Source organism: Lynx rufus, unplaced genomic scaffold, assembly GCF_022079265.1.
Source record: "Lynx rufus isolate CCGP_SWC_20201006 ecotype Redwood Valley unplaced genomic scaffold, mLynRuf1.p SCAF_20, whole genome shotgun sequence".
Classification (NCBI taxonomy): domain Eukaryota; kingdom Metazoa; phylum Chordata; class Mammalia; order Carnivora; family Felidae; genus Lynx; species Lynx rufus.
Window position 1 is genome coordinate 19,256,138 of NW_025814835.1, and position 19,064 is coordinate 19,275,201.

Consider the following 19,064-nt stretch of genomic DNA (forward strand, 5'->3'; position numbering starts at 1 on the left):
GCAAAACTGATAGTGGTAACACAATGATTGTATGCCTCCTTTGCTGCCATACCATCCTGTGGTTATTTCGTTCTGGTACTTAGCAAGCAACATTGTAGTTATTTGTAGTCTCATTTGTTCTACTAACTTAGAAGCAGTCATGCAAGGATTTTTCCCTATTACCAGACCAGTCACTTTGATCTCTGTCACCAGTAAACAACAGTGAACAAATTCTCAGGATCCAAGAAGAGAGATGCTTGAGGTCTGAGAGACTAGGAATCTTCAGAGTAAGGTAAGGAAGAGAATCTCACAGTAGTAAAGGAAAAATGCATATTTGGTAGAATGCACACGATTTATGTGCCATCTTGCTGGAAGAGCCAAGTAGAGACCATGACCAGAAGCTCCTATTGTCCTGTCAAAGAGATCAGACTGTTCTTAGTTTATGGGAGGAGGAAGGTAGTAGAGAGAGGAGCCCACACTGACAGGTGGGTCACGTTTACAACTGGATGCAGAAGTACTGGTTCTGAGGAAAAGCAGCAAGTTTGGAGGGGAAATGAATATGGCTTTTGCTGTAGCAATGTATCTGAAATGCTTTTTCGGCTTTCTGGTGGAGATGTCTTGTAGGTTCACAGGCAGGAATGTGGTTTTAGAGCCTAGGGCTAGAGATTGGGAACTAGGAGTCATTTAGGTGATGAAAATGAAAATAGGTATATGTGGCACAAAAACAGACACACAGACCAATGGAATAGAATAGAAACCCCAGAACTAGACCCACAAACGTATGGCCAACTCATCTTTGACAAAGCAGGAAAGAACATCCAATGGAAAAAAGACAGCCTCTTTAACAAATGGTGCTGGGAGAACTGGACAGCAACATGCAGAAGGTTGAAACTAGACCACTTTCTCACACCATTTACAAAAATAAACTCAAAATGGATAAAGGACCTAAGTGTGAGACAGGAAACCATCAAAACCTTAGAGGAGAAAGCAGGAAAAGACCTCTCTGACCTCAGCCGTAGCAATCTCTTACTCGACACATCCCCAAAGGCAAGGGAATTAAAAGCAAAAGTGAATTACTGGGACCTTATGAAGATAAAAAGCTTCTGCACAGCAAAGGAAACAACCAACAAAACTAAAAGGCAACCAACGGAATGGGAAAAGATATTTGCAAATGACATATCGGACAAAGGGCTAGTATCTAAAATCTATAAAGAGCTCACCAAACTCCACACCCGAAAAACAAATAACCCAGTGAAGAAATGGGCAGAAAACATGAATAGACACTTCTCTAAAGAAGACATCCAGATGGCCAACAGGCACATGAAAAGATGTTCAGCATCGCTCCTTATCAGGGAAATACAAATCAAAACCACACTCAGGTATCACCTCACGCCAGTCAGAGTGGCCAAAATGAACAAATCAGGAGACTATAGATGCTGGAGAGGATGTGGAGAAACGGGAACCCTCTTGCACTGTTGGTGGGAATGCAAATTGGTGCAGCCGCTCTGGAAAGCAGTGTGGAGGTTCCTCAGAAAATTAAAAATAGACCTACCCTATGACCCAGCAATAGCACTGCTAGGAATTTATCCAAGGGATACAGGAGTACTGATGCATACAGGAGCACTTGTACCCCAATGTTCATAGCAGCACTCTCAACAATAGCCAAATTATGGAAAGAGCCTAAACGTCCATCAACTGATGAATGGATAAAGAAATTGTGGTATATATACACAATGGAATACTACGTGGCAATGAGAAAAAATGAAATATGGCCCTTTGTAGCAACGTGGATGGAACTGGAGAGTGTAATGCTAAGTGAAATAAGCCATACAGAGAAAGACAGATACCATATGGTTTCACTCTTATGTGGATCCTGAGAAACTTAACAGGAACCCATGGGGGAGGGGAAGGAACAAAAAAAAAAAAAAGAGGTTAGAGTGGGAGAGAGCCAAAGCATAAGAGACTGTTAAAAACTGAGAACAAACTGAGGGTTGATGGGGGGTGGGAGGGAGGGGAGGGTGGGTGATGGGTATTGAGGAGGGCACCTTTTGGGATGAGCACTGGGTGTTGTATGGAAACCAATTTGTCAATAAATTTCATATATATATAAAAAAAAAAGAAAATAGGTATATGAATGGGAGTATCTAGAGAGAATGTAAAGGGGAAGAAGAAAAGTGGCAAATACTAGGGAATATGAATAAATCTTAAGGAATTAGAAGAGGAGCCTGAAAAGCAAAGTATTCATCAGGAATGTAGAAGGGATCACAGGAGGAGTCAGTAAAACGGTGTTAAATGAATTCAAGAGGGAGTAAGTCATCGTTATATGTAGAAATATTGAAATTGGTAGACCTATCCAATTGTCAACCCATTAAGTTGTGGAAACAATCTTTGTAGCGCTTAATTATTAGAACCGTTGATTATATTAATAATCTTATGGTTGAAGGGGGAGTCAGCAGACAGGACGATTCTGAAACCCTTCTGGCAAAGAAATTTAGAAGCTTTCATAGTCTACCATTGAACACAGTTTTACATGACAATTAGCAAGGCATAGTGATTGATGGCAACATTCCATAAGAGAATATGAAACACTGCTTTGAAGTTGTCATTAAAGGCTTTAGTTCTTATAATCAGGTGCCTTTTTTCCTGTTTTGTTTGTAATTGTAAATTTTGTCCCAGCTGTCATTCTAGAATGTTATTTCATGACTACTTTCATTCTCTTAAAAGTTCCTTATTTCACAGAGATAATTCCTCTGTCAGACTCCTGGATGGGTCATTTAGGTTTCTTGTAATTAAGGCTTGTAATTTTATAGGGTAGTATTGAATGCATACGTTGTTAAAATCACTGTTCTGAGTTTTTGAGTAATATAGAATTTCTTCACTAGATCCTTGTAGTCTCCCTGACTGACCTTACAGACCAAGGATAGTAAAAATAGTGTTGCTGTTTCATTTATTTCCCTGGCCACAGAATTCTCTCAAAGGAGTCAGCACACTGACGGTATTAGGAATGCTTCTGCATGAGTTCAGCTTTAACTGCAGGTAACTTTTTCAGTTTAAAGACGAGTATTTAGGGGCACCTGGGTAGCTCAGTCAGTTCAGTGTCTGATTTTGGCTCAGGTCATGATCTCACAGTTTGTGGGTTCGAGCCCCTTGTCGGGCTCTGTGCTGACAGCTCAGAGCTTGGAGCTTGCTTTGGATTCTGTGTCTCCTTCTCCCTCCACCTCTACCCCTCATGCTCTGTGTCTCTCTCCTTCAAAAATAAATAAACATTAAAAAATGTTAAAAAAAATAATAAAGATGAGTGAGTATCTAACTCAAAAAGGACAATGGCAGGGAGCCTGGGCATAAGTGGATAGTCCAGTTCAAACCACTGGGATAGGCTTGTGCAGAAGTTAAATTGGTGTCCATTAAAAGGTAAGGTGAATTGGTGTCACTTCATCTGAGTTTTGACTGAGGCTAGCAACTGCAAGGGGAGGATATTTGGATGTTCACATTTTGGTTTTCTTAAAACAGTTTTTTTTTTTTTTCCTGGAACTTAAGAATTCTTAATCCACAATGTAAGAGGAAGCTTTTGCTTTGTTGCTTATCAAATATGGAATCCATTGAATTTGGGAAATGCTAAAAATTCTGGTCCAACAACTTGCTTTTCAGAGTACCCTACTGCAATTGTTACTGGGACTTTAATATATGTATGGCATTTCAGGAATTAGCTGTTTCTACGGACATATAATTCTATCATGCTTGTTGAAAATAATGAACTGTATAAGCCTATTTCTGGACTCTCCATTCTATTCCATAGATGTGTTTGTCTACTGTTATGTGACTAGTACATTGTCTTGATTACTTGAGCTTTGTAGTGTATCTTGAAGTCAGATAATATAATTCATCCAACTTTCTTCTTTTATTTTTAATGTTTATTTATTTTTGAGAGAGAGAGACAGACAGACAGACAGTGGGGGAGGGCACAAAGAGAAGGAGACAGAATCCCAAGCAGACTCTGCGGCTGGCAGTGCAGAGCCCAATGCAGGGCTCGGACTCACGAACCATGAGATCATGACCCTGAGCTGAAACCAAGAGTTGGGTGCTTAACTGACTGAGCCACCCAGGTGCCCTAATCCAACTTTCTTCTTAATCAAGATTTTTTGTTGCTGTTATTCTGGATTCTTTGCATTTTCACTTCAGAATCAGTTCATCAATTTAGATTTCATTGAATGTAACATCTTAACAATATTAAGTCTTCCAATCTATGAACAGTATACATATATATATATATATATACACGTATATATACGCACACACACACACACAATATCTCCATTTATTTAGATCCTCTTTAATTTCTCAAGCCAAAACTTTATAGTTTTCCATATGGAAGCCCTTCTTTCATTACTAGATTTACTGACAGCTATTTGATGTTTTTGACATTATTGCAGATGGATTTTTAAACATTTTATTTTCCAATTGTTTGTTACTACCATAGAGTAAAACTTAATTTTTGTATATTGACCCACTAGTGTTGGCACTTTCATGAACTCTTTATGGGTTCTAGTAGTTTTTTAATGGATTTCTTGTGATTTTCTATGTAAACAATCATCATATGCAAATAGAGACAGTTTCAATTATTCCTTTCCAGACTTTATATCTTTCCTTTTTTTGCTTTATTGCATGGCCTAGGGATTTTAGTATAATGTTGAATAGAATTAGTGAGTAAACATCCTTGCTTAAATTCTTGATCTTAGGAGGATAGCATTTAGTGTTCACCATTAGTATTAGTTGCAGATTTTTGAACAATGTCCATTATTAACTTGGTGAAGTTCCTTTCTATTTCTTATTTGCTTGAATTTAAAAATATCACGAATGGGTGATAGATTTTGCCAAGTACTTTTTCTGCATTACTGAGATGATTATGCATGTGTCCTTCTTTATTATTTTAATATGGTGAATAATATAAATAGATTTTCAAATGTTAAACCGACCTTGCTTTTCTTGGATTAACTGCACTTAGTCCTGATGTATTATTATTTTCATATGTTGCTGGATTAAATTAACTAAATTAGTTTGCTGAGGCTTTTTTGTGTCTATACTTGTGAAGGATTTTTTTTTACTCTTCTTTTAAAAAATTTTTTTTTTCAACGTTTATTTATTTTTGGGACAGAGAGAGACAGAGCATGAACGGGGGAGGGGCAGAGAGAGAGGGAGACACAGAATCGGAAACGGGCTCCAGGCTCTGAGCTGTCAGCCCAGAGCCCGACGCGGGGCTCGAACTCACGGACCGTGAGATCGTGACCTGGCTGAAGTCGGACGCTTAACTGATTGCGCCACCCAGGCGCCCCTTTTTTTACTCTTCTTATGTTATAATTTCTTTGTCAGTTTCTAATATCAGGATTATGCTGGTTATTGTTTAAATGTGCAGTAGAACTCACTAGTTTTTTGTGGAATATATATATATATATATATATATATATATTTTTTTTTTTTTAATTTAATTTTAGAGAGAAAAAGAGAGTGCATGGGTGAGAGGGGCAGAGGGAGAGAAGGAGAGTATCTGAAGTAGGCTCTACCTTCAGCACAGACCTCGGCATAGGGCTCAAGTCCACTACCCAGGGATCATGACCTGAACTGAAATCAAAAGTCAACTGAGCCCCTAGTGGAATATTTTTAAATATTTATTCGATAGATACTAGAATTATTGAGCTTTTCTATATCACTCTGTGTCCACTTTGGTAAATTTTATTCCAAGGAATTTATTTTTCATTTAAGTTGTCATATTTAGTAAAATAAAGTTTTTCTTAATATCCCCTTGTTACCCTACAATGCCTGAAAGATCTGTGTAGACCTTTTGCATTTCCATTATTGGTAATTTTTTTTCTTTCTCTCTTTTTTGTAAAACCATATTGCATTGGGGTTATACATTTTATTAATCTTACCAAGAATGAATTTTGGCTTTGTTATTTTTTAAATTTTATTTCTTTATACACTTCTCTTTATTATTTTATTATTTCCTTATATCTACTTAATTTGTGTTTAATTTGCTCCTTTTGTCTACCGTTAATATAAAAACTTTGATCATAAATTTTCTTTTCTAATATAAGCATTTAAAATTATAAACTTCCTGTTAAGCTGTGCTTCAGGTGAATACCAAAATTTTTATTTTTTTTATTGTAATTCAATTCAAAATATTTGAAAATTCTCTTATAATTTATTCTTTGATTCACTTAGGATAATTTAGAATTATATTGCCTAATTTACAAATATTTGGGGATTTTCTAATTATCTTGCTTTTGTTGATTTTTAATTTAATTCTGTTTTTGTAAGAGAACATACTCTAAGATTTCAATCATTTGGCATTTTTTTGAGACTCTTTTCTGTCCCAGGGTAATAATCTATCTTGATGAATATCCTGTGAACACTTCAAAAAAATGTATATTCTGCAGTTGTTGAGTTTGGTATTTTTTATAAATATTAGTGAAATCAAGATGGTTGGCAGTGTTGCTCATCTACAGCCTTACTAATTTTATTGTTTGTTATTCTATTAATTACTAAGGGAGTAGTGTTACAAACTCCAACTCTGATTGTATGTTTGACTTAAAGCACATATACATTATGTCTTTCTGATGAATTGACCCTTTAATCATAACCGTTTCTTTATATATCTGGTAATATTCCCTCTCTTGAGGTTTGTTTATTTTGTCTGAAATTAAGATAGTCACTCCAGTTTTCTTCTGATTGTTTGAATAGCGTAGATTTTATAACTTTTTAACTTTCAGTGTATCTGTATTTAAAATATCTTTCTTGTAGAATGTATTTAGTTGGGTATTTTAAAATCTAGTCTGATGGGGTGCCTGGATGGCTTAGTTGGTTAAGCGACTGACCATTGATTTCAGCTTAGGTCATGATCTCATGGTTCATGGGTTCAAGCCCTATGTCCAGCTGTGCTGAGCATGGAGCCTGCTTGGGATTCTCTCTCTCCCTCTCTCCCGCCCTCTCTTTCTCTTTCTCTCTCTCTCTCTTAAAATAAATAAACATTGAAAAAAAATCCAGTCTGACAATCTCTGCCTTTTAATTGGAATTATTCTATTTACATTTAGATTGATGATTAATATGACTTATTTAGGTCTACCATTTTGTTACTTATTTACTAGTTGTCCCATCTGTGTTTAGTTCTTTTCTCTTTTTTTTTAAATCTTTCTCTATGTGTTAAACAAAAATTTCATAATTCAATTAAATTTTTTTTCTTTAGTGGCTACTCTAGAGAATGCATTATGTATCTTTTATATACCCCTTAGATTTAACATGGTGCTTCACAAAATATAGGAAAGTTGAAGGACTGTTGTTGTCTTTAGTTTCCATTATTTGTGGTAGTGTTGTCACATTATATTGTATTTACAAGTTATAAACCCCATAATATGATACTGTAACTTGTACTTAATGTTTTTTAACAGTTGTAAACTTTACTTGCCATTACCTTTTCAAATATTACTTCTAGGTCCATTTTCTCTCTCTTGTCCTTGAATTCCCATTCCACACATCAGTCGTTTTCACTGTGTCTTGCTGTTTCTTCTGTATTTATCTTTTTACTTTCTGCACTGCAATCTACTTATTTTCTACTGACACTTCTTCTAGTTGTTTCAGCCTTTCTGCTGGTATCATGATTCCCTGTTAAACTTACAAAGTTGTTAATTTCAGTATTACATTTTTCATTCCTAGAACTTCGAATGGATTTTTCTCAAAAGATGCTAAATCGCTGGTGATATTCTCTATTTTTTCCCATCTCATTTAAAACATTTTCATTTTTTTCTCTAACAAAGAAGTTGTGCTTATTAAAAAAATTTTTTTTAAGTTTATCCATTTCTTTTGAGAGACAGCATGAGCGGGGGAGGGGCAGATAAACGGGGAGAAAGAGCATCCCAAGCAGACTCTGTGCTGACAGTGCAGAGCCCGACATGAGGCTCAAACCCACAAACCATGAGATCATGTCCTGAGCTGAAATCAAGAGTCAGATGCTTAACCAACTGAACCACTCACGTGCCCCGAAATTGTACTTATTTTAAAGTCCTGCTAACTCCAATATCTGAATAATTTGTCAGTTTGTTTCTGTTGTTTATCTTTTTCCCCCTTGATTTCAGTCATTTGATCCTATCTCTTGACATAGTTGATACTATTTGATTAATATTTACTTAATACCTGTTGCATTCTAGACAGTGTGAATGAACAGTTAGTCAAGCCTTTGGATGATGCTGTCATCTTTCACAGTGAGTTTACAATTTCCTTGGTTAGGCGGACACAGTGGGGTAGATTACTTTACCCATGGGTTTATCCAAGAAGCTGAGTTCAAGCAGCCCAGTATATTTACTGAGACCCCTCCCCTTGGAAGATTTGAATTTTTATTCTTGCCTCCTTAACACTATGAGACTAATGAGCACTCTGCTTTCAGAGATTCTCTAACTTCCTATCTCTAATTCCATGTGGCTTCATAATGTAGCTAAAGTCTTGAGGGAAAATTCAGCTGTAGGTTAAGATTTGTTTTCTGTTCCTTCTTTCTCACTGGGATCGTGGGTCCTCAGATCTCTGTCTGTCCAGTTCTGGGAGATAGCCAAAAGCTGTTCTAGTTTTTCTGCTTCCCAGCAAGAGCCTTTGCCTGTAACCTGTCCGGACTTGCAGCCTCATGCAGCAATTAAAAGTGTGACAAGGTTGTTGACGCTCCTTTCAGGAGTTCTTCCATCTGTGACCTTAGCCTCTTAAGTCTTGGTTGCCTCAAAGGCTCTCTCGTGTGGATGCAGTCACGTTTTATCTCGTTTTCCTGTTTTCATGGGAGCATTGGTTTGGTACAAGTTACTCCATAAAAGAGCCCTTTATAACCCTTGTTACCCTCCCCCTCAGCCATCCACCAATCAACTTTCTATCACTATAGATTAGTTTGCATTTTTAAGAATTTCATGTCAATAAAATTATACATATGACCTTTTCTCTCTGACCTTTTTGTTTGTTTGTTTGTTTGGCTTATCAGCAACAGAAATGTATTTCTTACAGCTATGGAGCTTAGTAAGTGTAAGACCAAGATGTCCACCAGTTCAGTGTCTGGGTAAGAGTCTGTTTCTTGGTTGCAGAATGCCTGACTTCTTTTATTCAAACTATTGTTAGAGTCGTCCATAACTGTAAGTTATGTATACTTACAGTATTTTTTTTAATGCTGAATAGTATTCTACTGTGTATATCAAAATGTATTTACTCATTCACCTGTTGATCAATATTTCGGTTTTTCTTAGTCACATAAGGATTTATCAATTTCATTAAATGTTTTAATGAGATAACTTTGGTTTTATTGAATCTCTATTTTGCATGTTTTTTTTCTGATTCAGTAATTTATATGTTTATCTTTATTTTTTCTTTTCCTATAGATTTCTTTACATTTATTTTACTTTTTTCCCTACTTCTTGTAGTGGAGATTTATCTCACTAATTTTCAGCTTTGTTTTTAGAATATATGCTTTAAAGCTATGTATTCCTAAGAACTGGTTGAACTGTATTCCACAAGCTCTTGTTGTCGAGGCCAAAATATTTTCTATTTTTTTCTTTTACCCATGAGCTGTTTGGAAGAATATCTGTTCATTTCCAAACAAATGGGAGGTTTTATAGGTGTTTAGTTTTGATTTCTAGCTTAATTACATTGAGGTCAGAAAGCATATTCTGTATGATATCTGTTGAAATCTGTTGAAGCTGACTTGTGGCCCTATGCATATTAAAATACATTTTAGTACAGTTATTTAACATAATAATTTATATTAATATAATTGATAATGTAATTTTTGGTAAATGTTTTGTAAATGTGGTTTTTGAAAATATGCTTGAAAAGAATGTGTATTCTTTAATTGTTGGATACAGTTCATGTCTGTTAGCTTTGGGTGTTTCTCCTTGAAGTGTTGTCAGTTTTTAATTTTTAGTTTTGCTATCACATTGTTAGATACATACAGATTTAGCCATGCTCTATCTTCCTGGTAAATTGAACTTTATATGTAAGAAGTGAATTTAATTTCTAACCATGCTTTTTTGTTTTACAGTCTAGTTGTCTCTTTTTTTAAAAAAAATTACTTTTTGAATGTTTATTTATTTTTGAAGGAGAGAGAGACAGAGCATGAGCAGGGGAGCAGAGAGAAAGGGAGACATAGAATCCAAAGTGGGCTTCAGGCTCTGAACTGTCAGCACAGAACCTGACGCGGGGCCAGAACTCACAAACCATGAGATCAGGACCTGAGCCGAAGTTGGACATTTAATCGGCTGAGCCACCCAGGCACCCCTAGTTTGTCTGTTTTTAATGTAATATATTAACTCTCTTGTCTAGGATAGGTTTGCTTCTATTTCATGCCTTCTTTCCGTTTCTTCCCCAAGGGGACTGTGTGTTTTGTGGTTCCTGCTCAGGCCTGTGGATGGTTTCTTACTGTTCTTGCCCCTGATATGCCCTCAAGGTTCATAGCTACTTCCCCAGGAGGGTGCAAAAATGCAACTCAATTACATAGCTTCTTCACCCAGTATTGACAAATGCCCTCAGGGAAAATTAGTCTTGTTGATTTTGGCTAAACTCTTTGATGTTTTCGAGAAGATTCTAAACATTTTGTCTGGCATATTTAGTCATCACCTGTGGGTGACTAATCTGAATTACCTCTGGTGTCATTATAAGAAGTGGAAGTTTCAAATGGATGCTATTTTATTTATAGACTGTGCCTGAGATTGTTTAATCCATTGTAAAAAATAATTTGAGTCTAAAGTTAGGCCCATCATTTAGGTTGATAGAGATGTATGTTCATGAAAAATAAGGTTTTAAAATATTTTAAGAAAATGTAAATATTCAACTAAGAAAGATACATGTTACTTAGTGATAGAATGGATTAGGATAGGAGAAACTTTTAAAGATCACCCCATTCTCTTTAGCAATCAACTTCCTATCTCTCCATTACCCCCACTCCTACATAACTACTAATTTACTTCCTGTCTCTATAGATTTCCCTATTCTGGATATTTCATATTAATGAAATCACATGATGTGTGGTTTTTGTGACTGGCTTCTTTCACCTAACATCTTTTCAAGGTGCATCCATATATATCAGTACTATTTTTTTAATGTCTTTTTAATTAAAAAAATTATCATAATAAATATACTCTTTAATCCCCATCACTTACTTCACCCATCCTCCTCTCTGGTATGTATATATATATACACACACACACACACACATACATACATACCACCACATCTTTATCCATTCATCTATTGATGGACACTTGGGCTGCTTCCATAGTTTAGCTATTATAAATAATGCTGCTGTAAGCATAGTGATGCATGTATCCCTTTGAATTAGTGTTTTTGTATGTTTGGGGTAAATACCCAGTAGTGCGATTACTGGATCATATGTTATTTCTATTTGTAACGTTTGAGGAACCTCCATACTTTATTCCACAGTGGCTGTACCAGTTTGCATTCCCACCAACAGTACACGAGCGTTCCTTTCCTTCACATCCTCACCAACAGTTGTTGTTTCTTGTGTTTTTTATTGTAACCATTCTGACAGGTGTGAGGTGATATCTTGTAGTTTTGATTTGCATTTTCCTAATGATTGGTGATGTTGGGCATCTTTTTATATGTCTGCTGGCTATCTGTATGTCTTCTTTGGAGAAATGTCTGTTCATGTCTTCTGCCCATTTTTTAATTGGGTTATTTATTTTTTGGATGTTACGTTGTAGCAGTTTTTTTTTTTTTAATTTTTAAAGTGTCTACTTATTTTTGAGAGACAGAGTACAAGTGGGGGAGGGGCAGAGAGAGAAGGAGACACAGAATCCAAAGCAGGCTTCAGGTTCTGAGCTGTCAGCACAGAGCCTGATGCGGGGCTCGAACTCACGATCTGTGAGATCATGACCTGAGCTGAAGCTGGACGCTTAACTGACTGAGCCACCCAGGAGCCCCTGTAGCAGTTCTTTATATACTTTGGATATTAAGCCTTTTATTGGATATGTCATTTGCAAATATCTTCTCCCATTTAGTAGATTGCCTTTTCGTTTTTTGCCTTTGCTGTGCAGAAACTTTTTATTTGGATGTAGTTTATTTTTGCCTTTATTTCCCTTGACTCAGGAGACCGATCTGGAAAAATGTTGCTATGACCAATGTCAGAGAAAGTACTACTTGTGCTGTCTTCAAGGATTTTTATGATTTCAGGTTTCACATTTCATCCATTTTGGGTTTATTTTTGTGTATGGTGAAAGAAAGTGGTCCAGTTTAATTTGTATGTAACTGTTCAATTTTCCCAATACTATTTGTTGAAGAGACTGTCTTTTTTCCATTGTATATCCATTCCTCCTTTGTCGAAGATTAATTGACCACATAATTATGGGTTTATTTCTAGGCTTTCTAGTCTATTCCATTGATTTATATGTCTGTTTTTATGCCAATACCATACTATTTTAATTACTACCACTTTGTAATATAACTTGAAGTCTGGAATTGTGATACCTCCAGTTTTGCTTTTCTTTTTCAAGATTGCTTTGGCTATTTGAGGTCTTTTGTGCTTCCATACAAATTTTAGGATTGTTTGTTCTAATTCTGTGCAAAATGCTATTGGTGTTTTGATAGTGATTGCGTTATATGTGTAGATTGCTTTGGATGGTATAGACATTTTAATAATATTTGTTCTTCTAACTCATGAGCACGGAGTACTTGTCCATTTCTTTGTGTTGTCTTGAATTTCTTTCATTAGTGTTTTATAGTTTTCAGAGTATAGATCTTTCACCTCCTTGGTTAAGTTTATTCCTAGATATTTTATTGGTTTGGGTGCAATTGCAAATGGGATTATTTTCTTAATTTCACTTTCTGCTGCTTCATTATTAGTGTATAGGAATGCAGTCAGATTTCTGTACATTGATTTTGTATCCTGTGATTTTACTGAGTTCATTTATCACTTCTAGTAGTTTTTTTTTTTGGTGGAGTCTCTAGGGTTTTCTATATATAGTATCATGTCATCTGCAAATAGTGAAAGTTTTATTTCTTCCTCACCCATTTGGATGCCTTTTATTTCTTTATGTTGGCTAATTGCTGTGGCTAGGACTTTCAGTATTATGTTGAATAAAAGTCATAAGAGTGGACATGCTTGTCTTGTTCCTGACCTTAGGGGGAAAACTGCCAGTTTTTTACCACTGAGTATTATGTTGACTGTGGGTTTTTCTTATAAAGCCTTTATTATGTTGAGGTATATTCCCTTTAGACCTATTTTGCAGAGAATTTTTATCATGAATGGGTGTTGTGCTTTGTTGAATGCTTTTTTCTGTATCTGTTAAAATGATCATATAGTTTTAATCGTTTATCTTACTGATGTGATGTATCACACTGATTGTTTTGCAAATATTGAACCATACTTGCATCCTGGGAATAAATCCCACTTAATTGTGGTGTATGGTTTTAAAAAATATGTTATTGAATCCAATTTGCTAATGTTTTGTTGAGGATTTTTACATCTATATTCATGAGATATTAGCCGATATTTCTCTTTTTTAAGTCACCTTTATCTGTTTTTGGTACCAGGGTGATACTGGCCTCATAGAATGAATTTGGAAGTTTTCCTTCTATTTTTTTTTTTTTTGGAATAGTTTGAGAACAATAGGTATTAACTCTTCTTTAAATATTTGGTAGACTTCATCTGTGAAGCTGTCTTATCCTACCTACACTTGTTTTTTGGGGGTAGTTTTTTTTTTTATTATTACTGATTCAATTTCATTGCTGGTAATTGGTCTATTAAAATTTTCTATTCTGCTTTAGCTTTGGTAGGTTGTATGTTTCTAGGAATTTATCTATTTCTTCTAGGTTGTCCAGTATGTTGGCATATATGTTTTCATAATATTCTGTTACAATTGTATTTCTGTAGTGTTGATTGTTATTTCTCCTCTTTTAATTAGTGATTTTGTTTATTTGGGTCTTCTCTCTCTTTTTTTTTTCCTTTTTTATTTTCTTTTTTGATGAGTCTGACTAGAGGTTTATCAATTTTGTTGATCTTTTTAAAGAACCAGCTCCTGTTTTCATTGATCTTTTCTATATTTTTAAAATTTCTATTTCATTTATTTCTGCTCTAATATTTATTATTTCCTTCTTTTTGAAGGGTTTGTGTTTTGTTTGTTCTTCTTTTTATAGCTCCTTTATGTAAGGTTAAATTGTTTATCTGAGATTTTTCTTGATTTTTGAGGGTGGCTTGTATTGCTATAAACTTCCCTCTTAGAACCACTTCTGCTGCATCCCAAAGATTTTGGACTGTTGTCTTTTCATTTTCATTTGTTTCCATGTAATTTTTTATTTTTTCTTTGATTTCTTGGTTGACCTCTATGTAGGTGTGAGAGTTCTTTCTAAATTTTTTTCTTTTGGTTGATTTCTAGTTTCATAGCTTTGTGGTCAGAAAAAGATGCATGGTATGACTTCAGGTTTTTTGAATTTGTTGAGACTTGTTTTGTGGCCTAATATGTGATCTGTTCTGGAGAATATTCTGTGTGCACTTGAAAAGAATGTTAAATGTGTCTGTTAAATCCATCTAGTCCAGTGTGTCATTCAGAGCCCCTGTTTCCTTGTTGATTTTCTCTTTGGATGACATGCTCATCAATGTAAGTGGGGTGATAAAGTCCCCTATTTTTTTATATGGCTGAATAGTACTCTGTTGTATACATATACTACATCCATTTATGTATTCATTTGCTGATGGACATTTGGGTTGTTTCTATTTTTGGCTGTTGTAAACATGCTGCTATAAATATTCATATATAAGTTTTGGGGTTTTTTGCTTGTTTGATTTTAATTCATATCTAAGTTTTATATATGCATGTATTTTCATTTCTTTTGGATATACCTAGGAGTGGAATCACGGTTCCTATGCTAATTCTATGTTTAATCATTTGAGGAATTCCAGACTCTTTTCCTAAGTGGCTACATCATTTTACATCCCCACAAGCAATGTATGAGGGTTCTTATTTCTCCATATCCTTACCAAAACTTGTTTTTATGTCTCTTTGATTCTAGTTATCCTAATAGGCATAAAGTGATATCTCATTGTGGTTTTGATTTGCATTTCTTTGATAGCTAACAAGGTCTAACATCTTTTTATGTGCTTATTAGCCAGTTCACTGAAGAAAGAACTTTTGCCCATTAAAAAATTAGTTTTTTTATTGATATTGAGTTGTATGTGTTCTTTTTTCAAAAAGTTTATTCTTGAGAGAGAGAGAGAGAGAGAGAGAGGGAGAGAGAAGAGTGGTAGGGGGAGGGGCAGAGAGAGGGAGAGAAAAAATCCCAAGCAGGCCCCATGTTGTCAGCATGGAGCCTGATGCGATGCTTAAATTCAGAACCAGGAGATGATGACCTGAGCCAAAATCAAGAGTCAGACGCGTAACCAACTGAGCCACCCAGGTGCCCTAAGTTGTAAGTGTTCTTCATAGGAGTTAGAATGACATTAGCAAAATGATGGCATAGGAGTTTCTAGTGCTCATCACCCCCCGGAAACATCAGTTTGAGTAAGTATCCACATTCAAATATACCGTCGCAAGAGCCAAGGATTCCAGGTGAGGGACTATAGCACGTGGGTGAAGCACAGACATAAGAAAAGATGCACCGACGAGGGTAGGAAAGCGACTGACACTACCCCCATGCTGCCTCTCTCAAGCCTGGGCAGCCCAGCATGGAGAGAGACACCCTCCTTGTGGAAGAGAGAATGGAGTGAGCATGTGGGCCCCAGAGTCAGCCTGCCCCAGCAACAGGCCAACTCTGGTGACTCACATTCCCAGCCCACCCTAGTGCCAGTCTGGCCCCGTGGACCTAAACTACGGACCTGCTGCCCCACCACCAGATCAGCACCATGGACCCAGATTCCTGAGCCATCCCAGTGCCAAAACAGCCCATGCAGATCAAGATCCAGGCTGGCCCCTAAGGCCCCAGGTTATACAGGCCAATGCCTATAGCTCCAGGCTCCAGCCTTGTCCTAGCACCAGGCCCCTGTGGCCCCAGCCTCCGGCACCACTTGGGTGAAAGCAGGATTCAGGCTCATTCCAGTTTCAGACTGGCCCCCACACACCTAGACGCTGGTCTATCCCAATGGTCCTCAGTGCCTGGTTGGTTCCTGTGGACCCAGGATCCAAGTCTACCCCCATACACCCAGGTCCCAGGCTCTTCACCAGAGGCTTAAACGTGAGGCCCGACCCAGTGAACCCACCAGACCTCCCACCTGCTGAGCCGGGCTCCAGCCCTGTCTACCCAAAGGCTCTAGCAGCAAGCCCCTCAGAGAACAACTACCGACAGCCCACCCTGGATCTCTGGAAAAGCTGACTGGTGAAAGGCTTTGACATTGAATTCAATACATGTATTTAATTGAAGAATATACTAGGTATATATTTAAACACACAAACACCAGAATAAATGAATCCTCTTTGATTTTGAGGTAGTGATTGGATAAATCTTTTCATGATTACTTTCCTCTTCACCAGAACCAAGAAGTGAATAAACTCACTTTGCCTTTATTACCAAGGTGAGGACATATTTCCATCTTACAAGGGGCTCTGTAGGTAGAGAGCCACAGTCCTGATGCTGACAGTGCTCACGTCAAAGCCTCCGTCTGCCAGAGTGTCGCCGCTGGCACGCCCCGTCCCCCATGCCCGGGAAGCCAGTGCCGAGCGGGGATTAGAAGGCCAGCATCTGATACACAGGGCTGATTCCTGCTCCCCCTTGGAGTCCTGACAAGAAATGACCTTGTTCAATACTGCTGAGCTTCCTAGATTTACTGGGCTTACGGCAACACATGGGAAGGAGATTATGTTTATTTTTAAAACGTAAAAAAATGCAACCTTCCCGAGGCCTTTGTGGTGTCTGTGTGCAACAACACAAACACACACACACATGCAATGTATGTATAATCACTTCTAATTAACTTCAGCTCTTCCTGCAAAACTAAGTGTGAAGTCTTAAAGACTTGTCAGCTTCTCTGCCTGTGAAATTTATCTACTTCTAATTGTGAATAACAATACATTCAAGGTTAGCTATAAATGACTCAGATTTCACAGGAACCCAAAGTCTTAAAACCACATTTGAAGATGAATACATTTACGCAAAAACGTTTTTGTAGTATGCTTCCCGATCAAAATATAGTTATTTATGCTGATCCAAAATGGCTTTTTTTCTAAAGGAGGATGGTGTGTTTCTCTGTGAAAAAAATCTGTGAAAAAAGAGATTTGATTGATTTCAAAATAAGCTCAGATATAAAAGGTATAAAGCGGTAGAGATGCCTAAAATAAGGGTGAGTATATCATTATAGCAGATTGAAAAATGAATTCAGTTTAAAATTTCACAAAATAAAATATTTCAAAAAGCAGATATTAAATAAGATGAAGATTTTTTCCCACGTTCTCAGTAGCTCTCAGAGTACCGTAAACTCTTCCAGCCTTTACCACTAGATGTCATGAAGAGCCCAGTGAAATATGGTAGGCAGTTTCCTGAGCACAGTCTGTTAAGGAACCTTTAAAAGTTTTCCCCAATTTTGTACTTAATTTGGATAGGAAGCAATTTCCTTTGGGGTTTTGTGTCAAAATATTCATTGTGGATTAATTTTAAATAAGATATTAGAAACTATTAGAAAATGCGACCGGTTATTAGAGCCTGGGAAATGCACATATTAAAAGCACTGGGAGTATCTCCAGGGAGAATGTGGCCTGCCCCATGGAATATCCAAGCTGTGCTTAAGGTCTGCCCAGGACTAAGGTTAGCTTAGGATCCCCAGCCTTCCTTTCCTTCTGAAATAGGCACAGGCTTGTCCCATGTGCAGTCATTAGGATTTAACAGGATTTTTCATGAAATTATGTCAGTGAAAGGAACAATAAAGTGAGGGTGGGGGGACCTTGATGATCAGGTGAGGAAGTTTGAATGTAGACTCTGAGATCGACTAATCAGAGTAATTCAGGAGGATGACAAGTGGATGGCTGGAAGGTTAGGGAGAGAGAATTTGACTCAATATAAGGAAGAGCTTTCTAAATATAAAACAGCCCATCATTTAAACCTAGTGCTCTGTGTCCCTTGTCGCTGGAAAGACTTAAGCACCAACAGAGAGGCCCTCGGTGGGCCAGAAAGAATCTCTGTTTGGAGTGGAAAGTTGGACTATGTGACCTCTAAGATTCCCAGACCCACAATCCTATACGCGGGGATATCCATCATTTAACAACCAAGAAGGCAACAGGGAAAGAGCTGACAACGTGTACTTCAGTAAGTACAAATATGACTCTGAGTTTACTTGACCAGGGACAATTGGGTTCTTGAAGCCACACAGGGGAATTACGATAGGACTGCCTGGGAAACACTGGCAAGAAGGCACCATTGGACTTTGGTGCATCCAGCCTTTGCTTCCTGAATCCTCTCTGTCCCAGGGGCCCCTCTCTTCTCTCCCAAGAAAACATGCTGTCAGTACTTGCTCCTCTAACCAAAAGCTGATCTGACTCAGTCTTTAAAAAGTAAATCTGGGAGTAACTTCAGTGACAATCTTCTTAACGCATTGCATTTTCTTAGAGAACAACGCCTCAAGGCTAAGCTGGAGGAATAAGAGTCAGTCTGGGAATGGAAGGTGTCAGCTGTCCTGCAGGGGATGAAATGGGCCTTCGTTTGACCTCCTAACAGTTGCTTTTTCTGCCAAGATGATAAGCCGCAGAGTATGGCTGGCCCTTGAAGTATATCACTTGAGCTCCAGAGATTTGATAAAAAACAAAACAAAGTATTTCCACATATTCTTTGCTCTTAAAAACCAAACAAAACAAATTACAGCTGAGCCATGACTTAATCCCACCCAAAGACCTTGACCCCAATATATTTCAGGAGTATGACTCGACTATCACATTCATTCAACAAAAGGCAGGTTTTATAACATCTTTCTCATCTCAGAGTTTGGGAAAACATCACCATGGTTAGCCTGTAAGATGGATGTAAAATATCCTCCGTATGCCAAGACTGAGAAAGATTTACTTGTGCTCACATTTTCTAGGTGCACAAAAGTGTCCAGTGCTGAACTGGTTACTTGGATTCTGGACCAGATGTTAAACGAA